General features: G+C 39.7%; 1 pseudogene; it reads left to right on the top strand.

The window, feature by feature from the left end:
* Positions 1 to 2,992: 2,992 nt before the first annotated feature.
* LOC114360910 (uncharacterized) lies at positions 2,993 to 20,616 on the top strand (annotated as a pseudogene).
* The last annotated feature ends 1,055 nt before the right edge of the window (positions 20,617 to 21,671 follow it).

Raw genomic sequence — 21,671 nt, 5'->3', positions numbered from 1 at the left:
GGATTGTCGTTGCACTAAACTTACTATTCTCTCGGAGATCGCTCGTATCTATGACCCTTTGTTTTCTCGGTCCTGTTACGTTTTATGCCAAGCATCTAATGCAGCTTCTTTGGACATCTGGTGTTACCTAGGATGTAGATGCGCCTTCGGAGATCTCTTCCGAGTGGATGCGTTTTGAGTCTCAGCTGTTGTCGTCGTATCGTTGGCCCTTTCGCTTCGTTGCAGCTCCACGGTTTCTGTGACGCTTCAGAGCGTGGTTTTGTGCTGTCGTTTATTGTCGAATTGTTGATAACGAAGGTTCGTGTACCGTTAATGTAAGGTAAGCAACCTTCTAAACAATCTATTCCGAGGTTAGAACTTCAGTCTGCGATGTTGCTTATGGACCTCATGAACTCGTTGGTCGAAGCCTTAAAACCGTCCCATTGAAATCTTCAGGTATTCGCTTGGTCGGATTCAAGTGTGGCTTTGACGTGGATCAAGTCGTGCCCATCGAAGTGGAAGGCTTTCGTGGCCAATAGGGTCAGTCATACCTAGGAGATTGTGGCTCCTGACAGATGGAGACACGTCGGAACGCACACGAATCCTGCGGATTGTGGGTCGCGTGGCTTTTTACCAGTTGACCCTATTAGCTGACTGAGTCTGAGGATAAGTGGCCCGTTACTTGATCGTTAATGTTATCCATCTCAACCGAGGAACCTGTGCAGGAGGAGCAACGTATCTTCAGTCTTCTGACATAAACCTTTACAGCCGTCCGAAATTCATGGCGCTTTTATGGTTTTGATTAATTGTGTAGGAGAGTGTTTTTTCGTCGGAGTTGGATAGTTTTCGGAAAGGTTCTCTCAATTCGCTGTCGAAGAGTTTTCGCAAATTGTCACCATTTGTCGATGAAGTGGGTCTTCTCAGGGTGGGCGGTCGCTTAGCTCATGCCAAGATTGACTTCGAAGTGAAGTTTACTCGAACAAGTGATAATATCACGGGACTCGTCGAGCTGAACACAAATAACCTGGCAGACCGTGCCGTCTGGCAACAGCCTGTGGCGTACCTAGGCCAGGCTCGAGGAGCTGCACCAGAGCGGGCTGGAATACAGGACCCTACACGACCGCCAGCCAAGCGCCGCAAGAATTAAATTTGAGAAGCTTTATACGAGTTGAAGTGTTTAAATGCATGCACGAGCGGCGCCGGCTGACGCCCGACTAGCTGGAGGACAAGCGCCTCAAGAATTAAATTTGAGGAGCTTTATACGAGTTGAGATGAAAACGATGTAAAAAAACAGTGCAAAGAAAGCAGTAGATGAAAAAACAATTAAAATGTTCACAATTTGTGCCTTTGTGCTGGATCATGATTCCCCACTACAATATCAACTACTTTTTTTGATTTAACACCGTGTTTGTGCCTAGAGCCTGTAGTATTTATATTGATTGTTCAAATTCATTTTTTCTTATTCATTATTTCTGCTCGGATGATAGAGCTGTCAGCGATACATTAAAAAATACTGCGGACATTCCTTTAAGAAAAGCGGTAACCGCAAACTCGCCACATCTTGGTTTCTGGCAAGACGCTATAAATAAATATAATTTTTAGAAAGAGAAAGGAGTGCTAACTTTAGTTTGAATGAGTTGAAAATATTAGTTAACTTGTCACGGATATTCGTCTTGCATTTTCTGACAACCACTAGGTTGTTGTCGCTATTCTGGATATAAGCTCTGCATACGATAACGTGCTACTTCCAATACCGCTCAATAAACTTCACTCTTTAAAAGTTCCACCTCACTGTGGCGTGGAGCATATGCTCCAATGTCAAAATGGCCCCGTCTGTGGCGTGGAGCATATGATCCAGAAAACATGAATTCAAATTTCGCGGCATAGCACGCTCATTTTTTTTTCGATTGCATTAAGATTACTACAGTACGTTCCTGACGAACCGGGCTGTATAATGATATATGCCTTGGCTAGGGCCTCGAAGGAAAATAAAAAGTTATCTGTCATTAAAGTTACTCTATTTTCATTCCGCCATTTCGTTTCTTTCGGCGTGACGAACAGGTCTCCCAGTGCACATATCAAAAAAACCAGTTGCTAAATCATGGAACGGTAAGTAAATTTCAATTATTTATCTACTTTGTGAGGTTTGTTAGCAATTTTCATTGAAAAAATCTGTGATGAATGCAAAAGTACCCTAGGTATGAACGACGTCAGTTCCGAATCAGTGACTTTTTTGTGACCTAAATCACTACCAATCTCTAAATGTTTCCTTTATTAGTTGCGGTATTTATCATTTTAGCTAAATACGTAAGCATGAGGCATATTCTGATGTAAAACGTGAGAAATATCGATAAAAGTGTGTAACAGTTTTTTGTGGAGCAAATGCTCCAAGGCCACAGACACGGCGTGACATTAGTTTGAAATGCAACTTCAGTTTTAGTGCAAAAGTACCGCAAAATCCTAGAAAATAAACTTAGCGACGATGCTACCCTGGGGGGTCACAGATGAAACATTTCAATTTGACAGCTCTGAGAATTGATTACAGCGCCATCTAGTGTCGTCATTTGTCAAATGTTCAAAATGGTTCTTTTGTAATGACAAAATTTTTCGATAGATGTCTATATTACTCTACATTCTTCAAAGATTTTGTATTTAATAAAAAAATAATGAATTAAATATTTTTTATAAGAAAATTATCTTAATGTGATGTAATTATTTTTTACGAAATAATTACGATTTATCACTTTGAATTATTATTAAATGTTCCAAGAGCCTACCTACTATAGGTAAGCCGGTTAAATGAGTCCTCGCCTGCGGAACGCGGGGACACAGGGGCGTGACGAAAACGGGGATCGTACGGGGTGCGAGCGGCAGGCGCATTCTTGTCAAAATTCATTTCGCTGGCTATGCGGCTAGCGAACGCTTGTGTTATTTGTTACGGACGCTTTTTGAGGGCTATACATGAGATAACATTTTTAAGATGAAATTAATAGTCAGTGCAAGTAAATAGCTTTTAACGTTTATGAATATTTTAGAAAAAAAAAACTGGATCCAAATTCTGATGAATATCAACAAGATATACCGTTAAACAAAACCGTAGCAAACGTTACTGGACTATCGGAAAAGACTGTATCCAGAATTGTACAACAAGGAAAATTCTCCTTATTGAACAGCCAAATATAACATCGTGGAGGTGGAAATATCTAAATACTATTAAAAAGTATCGTAGAGAAGGAAGACATATTTTATATCTTGATGAAACTTATGTCAATGCGTCTCATAACGTTTCAAAATGTTGGCAATCAAAGGATGAACACGGAGTATTGTATCATATTGGTAAAGGAGAGCGTTTGATCATCATACATTGTGGTGGCTACACCCGATTTGTCGATGGAGCACTTGTGATATTTAAATCCAAATGTAAAACAGGTGATTATCACGATACAATGAATTTCGTGAATTTTAGTAAATGGCTAAATGAAAAGCTGATGCCTAATATTCCATCGAATTCAGTAATAGTAATGGATAATGCAGCTTATCATTCGGTTAGAGTAGAAAAAAAGCCGACGATAGCCTCTACCAAGCCAGAAATGCAAGATTGGCTACGACGACATGAGGTGCCTTTTGATGATAAATTAAAAAAGGATGATTTATCCAAATTAATTAAAAGCCATTACACAGAGGACATATATAAAATTGATGAGTTATTGAAATCAAACGGCCATGAAGTGCAGCGTTTGCCTCCTTACCACCCAAACCTGAACCCAATTGAGTTGGTCTGGGGTGATATTAAAAGACAGCTAGCAGAAAAAAGTATCGACTCCAATTTGAACCAGAAAAAAATATGTTGGAAAATTTATTTGCTGAATATTCCGCAGAAAAGTGGGAGCATTGTGTTGTGTTAACCATGTAATTAAAGTCGAGGATGAATACTGCGCACATGACGGAGTTCTAGATGACGGAGTTCTAGATGACGTTGTTGATTTTATTATTAATGTGCACGATGATTCAGATAATTCGGATGATGGCTGCTTTGAAAGTGAAGACTCAAGTTCTAGTGACATTGATATGGACATAAGTGATTGATTAATAATTTGGATACATCTTGCACACAATAAATTTTACATGAAAATACGACATGAATTGTTTTATTAAAATTTTATAAAATAAATTATTTACTTTATTAAAAATTATTTATTTTCTTTATTAGAAAATAATTTATTTTACAAAATTTATCACCACCTGTTTACCGTTAACCACTTCACTGTGACGTCACATATCTTGAGAACTATCTAGTGAAATTTAATCTTTTTTATATCATCCCCGCCCGCACCCCGCACGGTCCCCGTTCTCGTCCCGCCCCTGTGCCCCCGCGTTCCGCAGGCGAGGTCTCATTTAACCGGTCATACTATACATGGTATGTGATGTCAACTTCAATCAAGAAGAAGTGTCAAATTCGCCAAATCAAACAAAATGGCTACTTACCTCTGCGTGTACGCATGTTGTTGTAAACCAATTTTGTGTATCGTGATTTGCCTGGTGTTTTCTGCTTAGCGTTGAGTCGAGCTTCAGTAAGTTCCTCCGCTTAAGTGTTGAATTATTACCGGGTCAAGTTTGCGAAGACTACATGTGCTTGCTCTTCAGCAAATTGTGCGCCAGGACGCTTTTTAGTTGTTTAGTGTTGTTTGCGATTTGGACGCTATATTTTGTATTTGCTTCTGTGCGGAAAAAACGCGGATTAACACTAAAGCCAGATTGGAAAATGCAAGAAAAATAAGTGAAAATGCAGCTTTTCAAATGGTCACGAAGGACATGACGAGAGTGGGTAAGCTGTTCACAAGAATGCAGCAAACCCAAAGTGCAAAGAAACCTAAAGGATTTTCAATACAAGAAAAAATAATAGCCTTGTCATATTATAAAAGAAGTCCTAATTGTATCCTTTATTGTCTAAAGATTTTGTACTTCCATCGAAAAAGACTTTAAAAATGTTGTTGTCCAAAGTTCAAATAACGCCTGGAATTAATAAAATCATTTTTGATAAAATTGCAAAGACAGTAGAAACCATGAACACCGAAGACAAAATATTAGTCCAGTAGAATTAGCTTTTAAATCGGAAATAATTCCTACAAAAGATTTTATTGTTTTAATGGCTTCATTGGTTGCCCATTAAGACTCTCCTAAGTTTTCGACTTCGACGGAGTTGTGCTTAAGTGGTGGGGGCCCCCGAAAGGGTCATTTTTTCGGATTTCCGGTTATACCGCGTAAAGGACTTACCCTATCAAAAAGTGGTCTTCATGACGGTTGAAGGGCACTTAATCCTGCATTGAATAAGACCTAATTCATATGTTTTGGACAAACCGTTCTCGCGCTAAAGTTCGGCAAAGTAGAAAATATACGTATATTTAATGACCCTCTCCACGTCCAATGGTTTGTTACCCACAGGCTTCCAAGTCTTGAAAAGGGTCACCTCAACCAGTGTAACCCTATCAAGGCTTATGAGCTTGATGCGCCTATCTTTGTTCGTCCCAGCCGTTCCTTAACTGCGGTTGCTACACCTCTTCCTGGCACTCACCTGAACGACTCTGTGTTACCTACTGTGGCTGCCCCTCTTCTTTGTGTCCTCCTGCATGACTACGTTGCCTAGCCGTATGCCTGGTCTAAGGTTCGACGCCAAAAATCAACAACAAGAAGTTCATATTAAAACGCTGAAGAGTTTTTTGTTTGTTTGTTTGAACGCGCTAATCTTAAGAATTACTAGTTTGATTGAAATCATTATTTTTGTGTTGAATAGCTCATACATTGAGGAAGGCTATAGGATATATACAATCACTCTACGACTAATAGAGGCGAAGCAGTAAAGAAAAATGTTGCAAGCACGGGAAATAGTATTCAAACTATTTTCACTCGTACGAAGTTGATTTTGTAGCGTCGAACCTTGGACCAGGCATATGGCTAAGCAATGAAATCGTACAGGTGGGTACAAGGAAGAGGGGCAGCCACATTAGGTAACACAGAGTCGTTCAGGAGAGTGCCAGGAAGAGGTGCAGCAACCGCAGTTAAGGAACGGCTGGGACGAACAAGGATAAGCGAATCAAACTCGTGAGCCTTGTTAGGGTTACACTGGTTAAGGCGACCCTTTACAAGGCTTGGAAGCATGTGGGTAACAAGCCATTGGACGTGGAGAGGGTCATTAATTATACGTATATTTTCTACTTTGCCGAACTTTAGCGCGAGAACGGTTTGTCCAAAACATATGAATTTGGTCTTATTCAATGCAGGATTAAGTGCCCTTTAACCGTCATGAAGACCACTTTTCGATAGGGTAAGTCCTTTACGCGGTGTAACCGGAAAACCGAAAAAACGCCCCTTTCGGGGGCCCCCACCACTTAAGCACAACTCCGTCGAAGTCGAAAACTTAGGAGAGTCTTAATGGGCAACCAATGAAGCCATTAAAGCAAAAAAATCTTTTGTAGGAATTATTTCCGATTTAATCAATTTTTGTGTTTAATTCTACTGGCCTATATGTTATGCACCCTAATCTTTGACGAGATGTCATTAACACTACTACTACTAAATAATACTCGCTGAAGAAACTCTTTTCTTCAAGTGTAGACACTGTTTATGTATAAGTCCACTATTGCATGCCGTGGCAACCTATAATTAAGGCAGCACTTAGATTAAGTTAAATACGTTGTAAATATTGATTGTCTTCCAGTGTATGTCCTGTTGGTTGTCCTATTAAATAAATAAATAAATAAACAACTAATATTATGATGCGGCAAAAGACGCTTTAAAAGGTTTCACAAATGATCGTAATATTGCGAATCACGTCTTGGTGTTCATTCATGGTGAAAGGCATTGTAGCCAATTTTAAACAACCGGTGACTTATTATTTGACCAGCAGTTTAAAAAATGACGCTCTTAAGCAAATTGTATTAGAAGTCATAGAAAATGTACAAGCCACCGGTTTGCAAATTATAGCCACAGTATGTGACCAATGCACAGCTAATGTTAGTGTTTTAAACGAACTTGTACCTAGATGAAACTAGGGCTCAGTATTTAAGAAAGGGTATCGAATGTAAGTACAGGCACTTCAATGTGAATAGGAAATCTATCATACCAATTTACGATGTCCCTCATTTACTAAAAGGGTTGAGAAACAATCTTTTAAATAAAGATTTAATTTATTATGAACAAAACCAAAAAAAAAAAAGTAAAATGGGAATATTTTGAACTGCTGTATGCCGCAGATAAATTGATGCCGCAGATGAGAGTCGCACAAAAACTTACTGACGAACATATTCATAAAGACAAGATTAAAAAAATGAAGGTTGAAACTGCAGCTCAAGTGTTCAGCCATAGCGTTGCTGTCGCAACTGAACACTTGAGCGCAAGATACCTTTAGAATGCCGCGACCTCATTCCCCTTGTGCTTTAGATGGATAGATTATTTGATTCACTAAATAGCAGCAGTTTTCATACTCCCAATGGCAAAATCCTTCAGGTTCAGAATGTCCAACGGTTTCAAAATGTCCAATTCCCGGAATGTCCGGACATTTTGAAACCACATTGGGAATTGGACATTCTGAACCTGAAGGGGCAAAATATATAAAGGGTGTGTTAAAAAAAGATCTCCACATCATTTACTCTGGGAACAGGCAATAAAAATAAATGCGAATGGTCTGCGTCAAACCCAAAATAAGCCAGGACAATCTTGAAATATTTTTTCTTCCATAATAATCCAATGTGTGGCGGAAACCCTTTACGACGGCTGAACTTCTTCCTACTCCTCTTCCTAGGAAGAGAATGAAGTCGACGACCAGACGGCCGACTCCTCTGAGAAGCATGTGTGGGAACAGACGGGCCATCTTCAGTCGTTCCCATGCACCAATGAAAGTTATGAAGTTTCATCTTCACGTAGTGGACACCGGTTAGAAGACCCTTGATGTGCTGCAAGTGAGTGTCCATATCGTTTGTATTTTTTGATTCGGTACTGTTCAAGACGCGAAGTGGTCGCTATATTCCTCACTTGCCCATTTTCCGCGATTTTTTCTCTCCAAATAATGCTGTACAACATCTTATTCAACCCGCTATTTTGTGTTCGTGTGATTCGTGGCATACGATTTAGCCCCCACAGTATTAATACCCACCAAATACATGTGCTTTTGAAGAGCCCACTTCAGCTCAGCAGAATATCAAGGTGGAGAGATACCAACATAGGAGAATTTAATGTTTTTCTAGGCTTATCAGTCCACATGGGATATCATAATGGAATCTGACTGTTGAGTTGGTGCTAAAAAGACATATTTCACTTTAAAAGAAATAAAAAATATTTTTTTCCAAAATATTCGTGGCAACTCGTCGACATCACATGCAAGTAAGCATCGATCAGCTGCCAATGCCATGACTGTGCAGCTTCAGCTGGGTTATAACTAAACAATTATTCCAATGTCACAAACGTCCATGGTGGCGCCACTGTGTACTTTTTTATGGTCTGTTGTCAAACCCAAGTGTAATGGTGTCCTCCTACAATGTCCAAAATGAACACAAGTTTATCAAGCTCATCGTTTCATATTCAGATAACCTAACAGGGATGCAAGCATGCAGTAGCATTTTTGATGTGGGTCCATCGCCGTTCTGAAGAACCTGCTTTCAAATAAACTACATCAGTTGGAGAACCTACTATGGCCACTGAAATACACAACTGTGCAGCTGTTGTCGAAAAAAGAAGTACCTACCTCACCGACTAACACAACTTCAGATGATCTTTTTAGCAGAAGCCAAGTAAAGAAATATTCACAACTGCGAGTTGCTTTAGTATCAGAAGGATTTTCTACCCAGTGGTGTTGTGATGCAATATTCCATTACACAGATTTTTAATGAATCAGTTGTTAGATATTAAACTGGATTTTCGTAGATAAAGTTACAGACATGATGAGAGACTCATTCAATGAAGCTGCGATAAGTGAATTGAAATGGGAAGCAGAACATGCTTGTGGTACGCAATGAGATAGGGCCGTATCGCTGCTTCTAAGGCACATGAGGTGAGTGTATGCCAAACATCTGATGGCTCTTTAATTGCATCCATTGTAATTTGTGCATATAGAATACCGAATACAGATGATGTAACAAAAGATGCCACTGTATAAATAAGATGCTCCTACCAAGGCCAAAACTTAACAAACTTATTTGATAAATGCACAGGCACATGGCACAGGTGCAACTGCAAATGCAACTGGTTTATTTGCACAGCTGGCAGAGATTCAATCCCTATGCGATACGAGAAGATAGATCAGAGTACCAATACAAAATTCATTTGCTGACGGGGATTTTTAATGGCAAAGTCCTGCCCCCGACACTAAATTCTGCAAACTATTTACAGTTCCTAGAAAACCAGCTGCCCATTTTGTTGGGAGACGTCCCACAGTTGCAGCGGCGTACACTGTGGCACACGACGGTTGTCCAGCTAACTACAGCCGTCAAGTAAGGCAAACTAACCGCGGTCGATTGATCGGGCGATTGTATCCATTACATGACCTGCTCGATCACCCGACTTAAACCCACTAGATTATGAGGTCGAAGACGTCGTTCTCATGCACCAACGTGAGGCCTTAACATCATATTCATACTAGCTGAGACCCCTATTGATTATTTCCATTTATTTTTAACGCATTAATACCCACCAAATACAAGTGCTTCTGGAGAGCCCAAATCAGCACAGCAGAATATCAAGTTGGAGAGATATCAACGTAGAAGAACTTCATGATTTTCTAGGCTTATTATTTCACAGGCTATATGACATCTGACTATTGACGAAAGTGTAGTTCTGTGGCGCGGGCCGCGGGCATTTAAAGATTAGACAATTCATTCAAGGTAAAAGGCATAAATATGGTGTTATGTCCTCACAGACACTAAAGGAATGACGCAAAATATTCATATGTATTGCGCATCAGATGACGTTCTCCTCCGAGGAAAAGGTCATGCAAATAAGTAGTAATGATGTTAATGGAGGATTATTTATACGCAGAACACTCATTATACATAAACAATTTTTATAATAGCGTTTCTCTTGCAGATAATCTATTGTCAAAAAAAAATATTACACGGGCACTTTACAACGACCAAGTTGCCTAAAAACGAAGTCCAAACGCGGTAATTATATAGAATAATATATCGCGTAGGGTATGTGCCTCTAATTAAAGAGATAAAAGAACGGTTCTCATGATTTCTACTGGGCACGATTCTAACTTCGTAAATTATACAAATAAAAGAAGTCGAAACACAGAGTTGTCCATGAATATAATAAATATATGAAAGGTGTAGACACGATCAGCTAGATGCTGTCATATTATTCCCGTTATAACAAATCCACGAGGTGGTATACAAAAATTATAACACATGTAATGCAAGTCATGATGTTGAAGGCATACGTTATGTAATAGTCAGCCAATTCAAATATGTAATAATTTATGATGTTTATGATTTTCGTATAAATGTTATTCGTAAATTAATAAACGCAGACAGACAGCCTAAGTTCTCGAGGTTTCCCGTAGTCGACCAGAGCCTGCACACGACGTAGCAACTCTAATAGCGGAGATATCAAAAATTAACCTAAAATGGCGGAAATGGAAAATACAGGTCACATTTACCTAAAATGACAAAGGTGTTACAGAACGCAAAGATTGCGGGTATTGTTTAGAAATAAAAGCTGCAACATTTTTCTGTTCCCATTGCAGCAACAAGCCCGGCTTGCTTCTTGATTGTTTTAAAGATTATCATGGATATATTTAAAGTTCAGCTCATTAATTTGTAAATTTTTCACAAGTCCAGTCAGACTGGTCCCCATGTCAGGCAGCTCGGGCAGAGGAATGATCGGCGGGGGGACATGCAGGGGACCGGCGAGGGAGAGCGAACATCGGTGATTTGGACTGGATGTTTTGGAGGATATTTTACGATTGTGACATTGAGGATGTGTATAACCGAGTATTAATCTGATCCGACGGAGGAGCCATCAGATACTACAGGCCTGGCCAAGAGTGCCGTGGCGATGACCTCCGAGGAGACCACGATGCAGGCACAATGCAGGTGTCTACTGCCTATACTGCCCAAGTCGTGGGTTCGATTCCCACATTAGGCAATTCGATTGTTTAAAGTTCTTTAAAATTTTGATCTCTACAGGGTCCAATCGAGTATAAGAGCACAGTTCAGCATCAACTTCTGATGCCAATGGTTGATGCTAAGATTTGTACTTTTCTTTCCGAAGCGAATTTACAATTAAAAATGAATTAATCAATTAAATTATTTATTTATTTATTTCCGAAGCGAAGTCAAATACTGTCATTTGCTTAGCAAAACCAATGGAAATGAATGATTTGAAACAAGTAGGAACAAACTTCTGCCGATATGTCAGAATTGGGAATGTCTTCGCTGCATGCGCGTATAAACCTAATGGAATGCCTTTTACACATTTCGTACAGACTTGATACGAAGAAATGGTCAGTAAGAGGAAAAGCTGAGTAAGAATTGAAATATTCTAGAAAGAAAAGTATTCAAGATCGCTTTAAAACTAATTTCGGCCTGCTTATTGGTGAAACAAGGCCATGGTACCACCAACGATGGTAACACAGTTAGGAAGTCCGATATGTACTGTGCTCTGATTGATTTCAATAAATCCACGCAAATCTACAAAATAGTATTTCTGTATGTCCATAATCCATCAAATTTTACAAATTTTGATTCTTGATCGAACCAAAAGTTTTTAGCGAAAACAGAGCGTTGCTGAATTGCATGAAAAATTTGAATATATTTTGGACGAAATAAACTAAATACAATTGGAAATTAATCCCAATTTTACTCGGAACTATAGTTCGCTCAGCGCGTTTAAAGATTCAAGCGTCAAATACACACGCATAATAAATTATTATCGACATCTCCTTCTTCTTATAATTCGCAAAATGGTTCTTTCCAAATTACTTGCTGCACACAACGGGTGTAAAGGTTTAGTTGAGCCGAGCGGTGTGTGGTGAAGTAGACCGCGCGTTAATTTTAAATTTACTTAAGTAAATGGTACCAGCCAAACGGCCCAACGACCCATCCCTTCTAATAAATATTTTTCTTCTTTTTGGATGTATGTATTTAGTAAATACACAATAAATTGTTATGGTTACCAAAAATTTACTTTTATTTTGCCCCGGCAATTTTCTAATTTACATGGCGCCCGAACAGGGATCCTATTCCATCCCCTTGGCTAATGTTGAGATCAGATCATGGGCCGACCTGAAGAAGCATTGTAGGCAATTCCCGTAAAAGCAGTAGAGTGCGTACAAATGAAGATATCTTCAATTTTCTTCTTATTTCGTCAGATCCGCTGATTTCATCAGTGCGACCTGTTTTGAGTATCTTAATCTGTAATTCTAGATATTAGCACGTTACTACCTTGTTTAATACACCACGCAATTTTGTATACCCATTCTTATAACATACACCATACAAGAATGCGTGGTAAATTCAGTGTACTGCTCCTGAATCAAATGTACCTACTACTGCTTTTTCTATTTATTTATATTAACCGGCAGACTGGTGACTGAGTTTGTTGCGGCGCTTCTTCTCAGCACTTGCTAAATGTTGGTCTCGAAGCGCTGGTAGGGTAAAAAGATTATGAGACATGTAGAGGCTCCTTAAGAGCAAAATATTTGACGATTTGTAAGAACTATTTAATAGTCTATACAAATAAAGAAATTTTGACTTTGACTTTGAGTGCAAATAAGAAAACTTTCTTTGCAGAAACACTTACTCAATTGTAACAGCTCTCTGTGCCTCCCGACGTCCACTAACCCTAGAGACCACTCAAGAATTTTTTCAGTGAAATCTTGGGGTACGGGACCAACAAAAATAACAACCACGTGCCATGTGTTTCAGGACTTTTCGTGACGTTGTGTTTTGACGTGGGAGAATCATGCTTCGGCACATACGAACCGGTTCGACAGGAATGATACCACGGCCTTACAGAAAACCGGTGTGAAACAACCCTTATGTATCGCCGAGTGAGTGAGTGTGTTTCGCCGGAGACCCAACCCTCTTCCCCTCTCAGGAATGATGGCGCAGTTGAAAACTATTTTACTAACTGCTGCGTTACAGCGTTGGAGAATCCCTCTCTGGACATCAATGCTCACCTGACTATGGATGCCCAGGCCGCCCTTCGTATTCTGGGGAGGGCAAATTCGCGCTTAATAATGCCTGGGGCAAGAGCAAATCTACCATGGCACCCACCCTGGCCGTGGCCTTATGCAACACCAGGAGCTTACACTACAACTTTAATGCTATTCACTACCACCTCGAGACAGCAAAGCCGGCCTTGCTCTTCTTGACCGAGACGTGATCGCGCATCGCTATGTTTCACCAACCACGCAACACTATTGGCCTCCAAAGAGGAAGTGCGTACGACACTAGCGCGTCTCCGGCCATCTTTGTCACCTACTCTCTCTCGAGCGCGCCGTTCGCTATTTTTCTATTTTATAAAACCTCAACGTAATTGAAGATTACACTAATCCTAATATTTAAAAATCCTGAAATTGGATCGTCTTCTGCGAACACATCACCTTTGTGCCTAGGACCGGAGTGTGCGTGTACGTAACAGGCGATATCAGTTCTCGAAATCTCGACGCCTCGGCCATCTTGAAAGTTGGGACCTCTCCAACTGAAGGCTCCGTGTAGACAGCGATGACCATCTCTGCGTCTATGCCTGCTTGTTACGTTTATTTAATGTCTATGTCTTGTTTACGCAAACAAATAAATTAATCAAGGTAGGAACTTCAGTCGCATCTGAACTAAATCACAATGCGTTTCGGAAGGATTTCTAGTTGCCGATAGCAGGAACTTGCCGAAAGTTGACTGTTTAATGCTATTGCAATACTTTCACGAAAATGCATTACTAGCATCACGGGAAGCATAATTATGTTGACACAGCCGTACGTAAGATGTAGAAGTTAAGAAAGAAGGAAACTATGCACTGTTAAATGCAGGGTAACACCAGAACATAAAGTAAAGGTTAACTTGTACCAAATTTCAGCTGTAATCGATGAATCTGTCGAAAATATAGTCATGGTAGAATGCAACAACTGTGCAGCTCTGTAGGAGGATGTAAACATGCTATCTGCTTTGCTATTTGGGTTATAAAACGGTCTGATGAACCTTCAACTACATCAACATGTTGGAGTAAACCAAAACTTGCTGGAACTGTAGGTGACCAGAAGTTCATCTTAGGCAAATAGAAAAAACTCGCAACTCCACTCAACTAGAATCATTGACTGTTTTCTGAAGAATGCAAGACACGAAAAGTAACAACTGGAAAGATTTTAAATAATATGGAAATCACCAGCCCACAATAAATGACTACAGTGTATTTAATTTAGTGCTGCAGTTTGTTCACAGAGTAGACTACATATCACAGCAAGGGCAATTAAAAATAATTTTGTGCCACATGATGTATGTTGAATCCCAGAAAAGAAAAGAACGTTTAGGGTAAACGACTTACAAACCGCATGGTTCTGAAGGTACCCATTTTCACATCTTACAAGTAGTATTTTCATATTTAACAACAAGTTTCAGAAATTGTACACTCCAATGAAGTAGGTAAGCTTCTTTTTTGTGACTCGGACTCGCAATCACTTCTTTTATGGAAAGGAAGACTTAGTTGGGTGAAGTGTATCCGTAGTAACTTGTAGTAAGACAGCTAGATTTGGCATAATATCTTAATGAGTTATGGGAAACGTTGAAAGGGTACTTTTTGAAAAGTATAATCCCATCAAGGATTCTGCAATGCACGCACCACAGCCAAGGTGCAAGGAAAAGATATGATTGCATTAGAGTCTGAGCGCCATATCCGGAAGACCAAGCGAGCCGCAATATCACATCAAGAACATCTGCTGCTAATCGCAATGTGCTGACAAGGACTATTGGTCCCTCACACTATTCACCGAATATCTTCATAATTTGTAGCGACTACGAGGTTACGTTACTTACTTACAGCAGTTTAAGAAGTCTGACTGAAACCGAAAATACTACATTTAAATGGGATTGCTTAAGAGGCACATACTACAATGGCATTTATTTGATTTACCAATGATCAGATAAACTTTTATTGCCAGCACTAACTGTGGGGGCCACAATTGGCTCGTGGACATTAATTTAGGAGAAGAGATGACGCTGCCGTCATGAAGATTAAACATTGGCATCGAAAGAAATCAGAGGTAGACTATCGCCAAATACAGAGGCACATACTGAACATCTCCATAATGTGGAATGGCCAAAGTTTCCAATGATCAGACAATTACCTATTGACCACACTAATACTGTGGCGGTGATAATGAAAAATGTTTGCTGCACCCGCGGCGCAGAGAACATTCTTATCAACCAACCCTCATGCCTGATCTACAGCTCCGACCTCTCTTCTTAATATGGATGTGCATAGACGTGACCATCGGTCCCTTATATTATGTGTAGAATATCTTCATAATTTGCAGTGACTACGAGGTTACATTACTTCAGCAGTTTAAGAAGTCTGACTGAAGCCGAAAAATCTATATTTAAATTGGATATTGATTGCATAAGAGGCGGTGGAGGTTTTTGAGCCGTCAGTAGAGCAGGGAGTGTATTTAGGCCCAGCCCTAGGCAACAGCTTGGTCTATATTAGATTCTGAGTGCCATCTCCGAAAGACCAGCCTGAACGTAATCATACGACGCGTAGCTCTCATCAAACAATTTCAGAAAAGATATTCGAGACAGACAGATTATTATCGTCAAATACGGAGGCAATTACAATTTTCTTCATAAAATGTGGAAGGACCATGATTTACTAATGATCAGATAAACTTTTATTGACAGCACTAACTGTGGGGGCCACAAATGGCTCGTGGATTTTTCCTGTGGCAACACTACCGCTAACAGCTGATTCGAACTTAATCCCAATTTATTTACTGGTTTTTATTTAATTAAATATCAAAAAAGGTCTCTAAACTCATCACTGTTACTGTTTTATGTAATTATAAGTGAAATAACGGTAAAAATCTGTGTATTGTATAGTGTTTATAGTGTAAATTTTTCAAATACCTATGACCGTTTTGACAGTGCAAGACAATTATCTATTAACCACACTAATACTGTGACAGCTGTAATGAAAATTTGCTGCACCTGCGACGCTCCATGCCCCCGTTTTGCGGGTGGCGAAAAAAATTGTTTAAAGTGTCACTATAATACATACTCTCTTGCTCCTTGACTCTCGAATCGAATACCAACTGTTTCCTCTGAATTTGTTATAGATAATGTTACATTAATTTTTAAAATTTTGTCCCTTATCAATAGCTCCGACCTCTTTTTCATACTCTTAAACCAAAATGCTCATTTGGATGTTCATAGAGGGACCATTCCCTCAATCACCACGCGGATAATCTCCATAATTTGCAGTGACTACGAGTTTACATTACTTCAGCAGTCTAAAAAGTCTGACTGAAGCCGAAAATACGTATATTTAAATTGAATATTGATTGCGTGAGAGGCAGTGAAGCTATTAGAGTGGTCAGTAGAGCAAGGACAGTAGCAGCGTATCTAGGCCCAGCACTGGGCAACAGCTTGGTCTATATTAGATTCTGAGTGCTATCTCCGAAAGACCAGCCTGAACGTAATCATACGACGCGTAGCTCTCATCAAACAATTTCAGAAAAGATATTCGAGACAGACAAGATTATTATCGTCAAATACGGAGGCAATTACAATTTTCTTCATACTGTGGAAGGACCATGATTTAACCAATGATCAGATAAACTTTTATTGACAGCACTAACTGTGGGGGCCACAATTGGCTCGTGGATTTTTCCTGTGGCAACACTACCGCTGACAGCTGATTTGAACTTGTCCCAATTTATTTAATGATTTTTATTTAATTAAATATCAAAAAAGGTCTCTAAACTCATCACTGTTACTGTTTTATATAATTATAAGTGAAATAACGTTAAAATCTGTGTATTGTATAGTGTTTATAGTGTAAATTTTTCAAATACCTATGACCGTTTTGACAGTGCAAGACAATTATTATCTATTAACCACACTAATACTGTGACAGCTATAATGAAAATTTGCTGCACCTGCGGCGCTCCATGCCGCCGTTTTGCGGCCGGCGAAAAAAATTGTATAAAGTGTCACTATAATACCTTCTCTCTTGCTCCTTGACTCTCCAATCGAACACCCGTTTTCCCTCAATTTATTGTAAATATTGTTATATTTATTTCTTAGAACATTCTTTATCAACCAACCATCATGCCTGATCTACAGCTCCGACCTCTCTTCTTAATATCGATGTGCATAGACGTGACCATCGGTCCCTTATATTATGTGTAGAATATCTTCATAATTTGCAGTGACTAGGAGGTTACATTACTTCGGCAGATTAAGAAGTCTGATTGAAGCTGAATATAAGTATATTTAAATTGAATATTGATTGCGTGAGAGGCAGTGAAGCTATTAGAGTATTTAGAGTGGTCAGTAGAGCAACGAGGACAGTAGGAGCGTATCTAGGCCCATCATCATGGACATTAGAAGAAGAGATGGCGCTGCCGTCACATAAACATTGCCTCTTGACATTGGCAACAAAGAAATTAGAGGTAGACTATCGTCAAATACAGAGGCACATACCGAACATCTCCATAATGTGGAATGGCCATAAGTTTCCAATGATCAGACAATTACAACGAGTTAGCTTCTATTGACCACACATTTATTAAAGCTATTATTTATTATATTTACCTGTGGCGGCCATAATGAACACTGTTTGCTGCACCCCCGTTGCTGGCGCCCCATGCCGCCGTTTGTGGCCGGCGAATAACAAGTGTGTAAAGTTAACACTCCCTTGCTCCTCGACTCTCGAATCGTATACCAACTGTTTCCCCTGAATTTATTGTAAATATTGTTACATTAATTTTTTAAATCATTTTTCATTAACTAACTTTCCTCCTTTATCAAGCTCCGACCTCTTTTTCATACTCTTAAACCAAAATGCTCATTTGGATGTTCATAGAGGGACCATTCCCTCAATCACCACGCGGATAATCTCCATAATTTGCAGTGACTACGAGTTTACATTATTTCAGCAGTTTAAAAAGTCTGACTGAAGCCGAAAATACGTATATTTAAATTGAATATTGATTGCGTGAGAGGCAGTGAAGCTATTAGAGTGGTCAGTAGAGCAAGGACAGTAGCAGCGTATCTAGGCCCAGCACTGGGCAACAGCTTGGTCTATATTAGATTCTGAGTGCCATCTCCGAAAGACCAGCCTGAACGTAATCATACGTAGCGTAGCTCTCATCAAACAATTTCAGAAAAGATATTCGAGACCGACAGATTATCGTCAAATATGGAGGCAATTACAATTTTCTTCATACTGTGGAAGGACCATGATTTACCAATGATCAGATAAACTTTGGCCTGGTGGGGATTCTTGGATGGCTTGAGCACGGAGTGCAGGTGCGGTTTTGTTCCCCAGTCGATGATGCACCTGATGTCACGCCCTGAGTGCCCAAGCAACTGCACTCAGAAGGATTTGATGAGTGCTACTGACAACGCCACTCTTGTGGCGGAGTTTTGGGCTGACACTGTGTAGGTTTGTTGTCGACACGAAAAGAAGAAGATAAACTTTTATTGACAGCACCAACTGTGGGGGCCACAATTGGCTCGTGGATTTTTCCTGTGGCAACACTACCGCTAACAGCTGATTTGAACTTGTCCCAATTTATTTAATGATTTTTATTTAATTAAATATCAAAAAAGGTCTCTAAACTCATCACTGTTACTGTTTTATGTAATTATAAGTGAAATAACGTTAAAATCTGTGTATTGTATAGTGTTTATAGTGTAAATTTTTCAAATACCTATGACCGTTTTGACAGTGCAAGACAATTATCTATTAACCACACTAATACTGTGACAGCTGTAATGAAAATTTGCTGCACCTGCGACGCTCCATGCCCCCGTTTTGCGGGTGGCGAAAAAAATTGTTTAAAGTGTCACTATAATACATACTCTCTTGCTCCTTGACTCTCGAATCGAATACCAACTGTTTCCTCTAAATTTATTGTAGATAATGTTACATTATTTTCCAAATCATTTTTCATTAACTTGCTTTCGTCCCTTATCAATAGCTCCGACCTCTTTTTCCTACTCTTAAAGATGTTCATCGAGGCACCATCGGTCCCTCGCACTTCTAAATGAATATCTTCATAATTTGCAGTGACTACGAGGTTACATTACTTCAGCAGTTTGAGAAGTCTGACTGAAGCCGATAATGCGTATATTTAAATTGAATATCGATTGCGTGAGAGGCAGAGGAGTTTGCAGCCCCCACCATTACTTGCGGTCAGCGGAGGACACCAAGCTGGAAGGCTTGGCAGCGATAGCCAAGATATTGGAAAACTACAGCTACTAATCCAACACAGCATAACCTCGAAGTTTTTCTTTACATTTCAGGTGTATCTCAAAAATTTTGCTCTAAACGAAAAGTACCTATGGAACGTCATGAAATTGTAGCTTGGAGACAGATGTTTTGAGACAAAATCGTACTGAATGCCAACCTGTCGAATTTTTCGATGAAACAAATATTCACGCTTCGTATTCTGTTAAAAACTGTTGTCGAACTGGTGAGGAGGAAGGAGTTTTAACCAGTGATTCTTGGTACTTGGCTTCAGCCCGCTGGATAATTGTCCGTGCAGGTGGTGAAATGGGTTCAATACAAAACGCGCAATTAATATTTAAATCGCAGACGAAATCAGAAGATTACCATGGCGACATAAACAGGACAAATTTTATGAAATGGCTACGTGAGAAATGGATACCTTTACCGTCTAAAATTTTAACTGTCATGGATAACTCGCCTTACCACACTGTCACTGTAAATAAGCAAGGTGTTCTAAAACCGATATGCATATTACATATTGGATCACAAGCCCGCAACCACCACACGATCCAGGTTTTTCAGTTCTACTTAACCCTGGTGATTTCATGCCACCCAACTATGGCGTTGATGAGTTTGAATTTGAACTAATCGGAAATCTTAAGCTAAGTAATTTTATCTTTTTTAATAGCCATTGATTTTTTGTGGAGTCTTATAAAAAGGCGAGTAGCCAGTAATAATGTAGGGCAGAAAGCGGCAACATTGTAAAATTGACTGAAGATGCATTTGAACCAATTACTGCAGAAGACTGGCAAAAGCAGTGCAAACGTGTGCGTCATCTGGAAGATAAGTTTTATAAAACAGGTCCATCTATGGACGCTGTCAGCGTCCATAGATGGACCTGTTTTCACGTGATGGACCAGCGTCACGCTGAAATCGATAAAATTATAGAAGTTGACGAGTCTGATACGGAGTCAGACAGCATTACTGAAGAAACAGCAGCCAAACCAGCCAGTTGATAAACTTCACCACTCCAATACAGAAAACATTGAAGAATCTCATGTAAAATCGGCTCCTCAGAATACAGTCTCAACGCTAAGTAACTTAGTACTTAGAATGTTTAACTCTACAGTCGAAGAACAACGTATGCTTCAACAATTTATGATATGTGAACAGAACATGTCATATCTCACCCACACAAGCATGGTACGCGTACACCTGCAGAACGCGTTTATGTAAATTGATGAAAGGCAGTAGCGGCGTAAGGGGGGGGCGGTGGGGGCGGTCCGCCCCGGGTGCCAAGCATCAGGGGGTGACACAAGTCGCGCAGATTAGTACTCACTGGCGCATCTGCATGACAAGTCTGCGGTCTATGTCATGATACGGGGGGGGGAATGTTTTTCAATCTTCGGGTCGCCCCGGGTGCCAACCCATGCTACGCCGCCACTGATGAAAGGTCATTTTTCATGGCCAGTCTTTGAATGCTAGTTCTTGCACTTCAAGAGTAAGTATTCTAAATCTGCAGTTGACTCTTCATTACAATGTGACATCGAGACGATACGGTAAATAATTAGTTTCTCATCATTTCAACCACCGAAGTTCACAGAACGTCCACTGCTGAACACAGAACGCCCACTGCTGAACACAGAACGTCCACTGCTGAACATAGAACGTCCACTGCTGAACACAGAACGTCCACTGCTCAACACAGAACGTCCACTGCTGAACATAATATGCCTGCCTCCCCCTCAATGATTTTCAGATTGCCGGTAGGTGGCTTATGATAAAGGTAAATTGTAACATTTTAGTTTTACAAAAAAATTCCAACACCCAGACATCACAATTTAAACCTTGTATTCCACAACTACTACAAATCCTCAAACCTTTCCTTTTTCAGAAATCATTCTTTTAACCCAAAAATATTACAACAGGAATCAATTTACGAGTCAATCTATCATCAACAAAGAAGCAGACTGACTTCTTTACTTCTCTAAATTATCTGGTAAAAAAAAAACAAGAGAAAAACCACCAACGGATAACGAATTCATCTGTTGTAAATTCTATACAACAACACCATTTATTTCATATTTTACGCCAAGTTGTAAATTCTATACAACTATACAGGGTGTTTGGCGCATCGTGTGCCAAAATGATTTGGCGGATAGAATGGGTCATTTCCTATATTTTCAGCCCCCATAACACGTTCCATGTCAGGCGGCTACTTTTATATTAAGTTTTTTAGTAATTTCACCTAAATA

The sequence above is a fragment of the Ostrinia furnacalis genome, unplaced genomic scaffold, assembly GCF_004193835.3.
Source record: "Ostrinia furnacalis isolate ACB-3 unplaced genomic scaffold, ASM419383v2 OfSCF5252, whole genome shotgun sequence".
Classification (NCBI taxonomy): Eukaryota; Metazoa; Arthropoda; class Insecta; order Lepidoptera; family Crambidae; genus Ostrinia; species Ostrinia furnacalis.
This window is presented reverse-complemented; position numbering and strand designations above follow the sequence as displayed.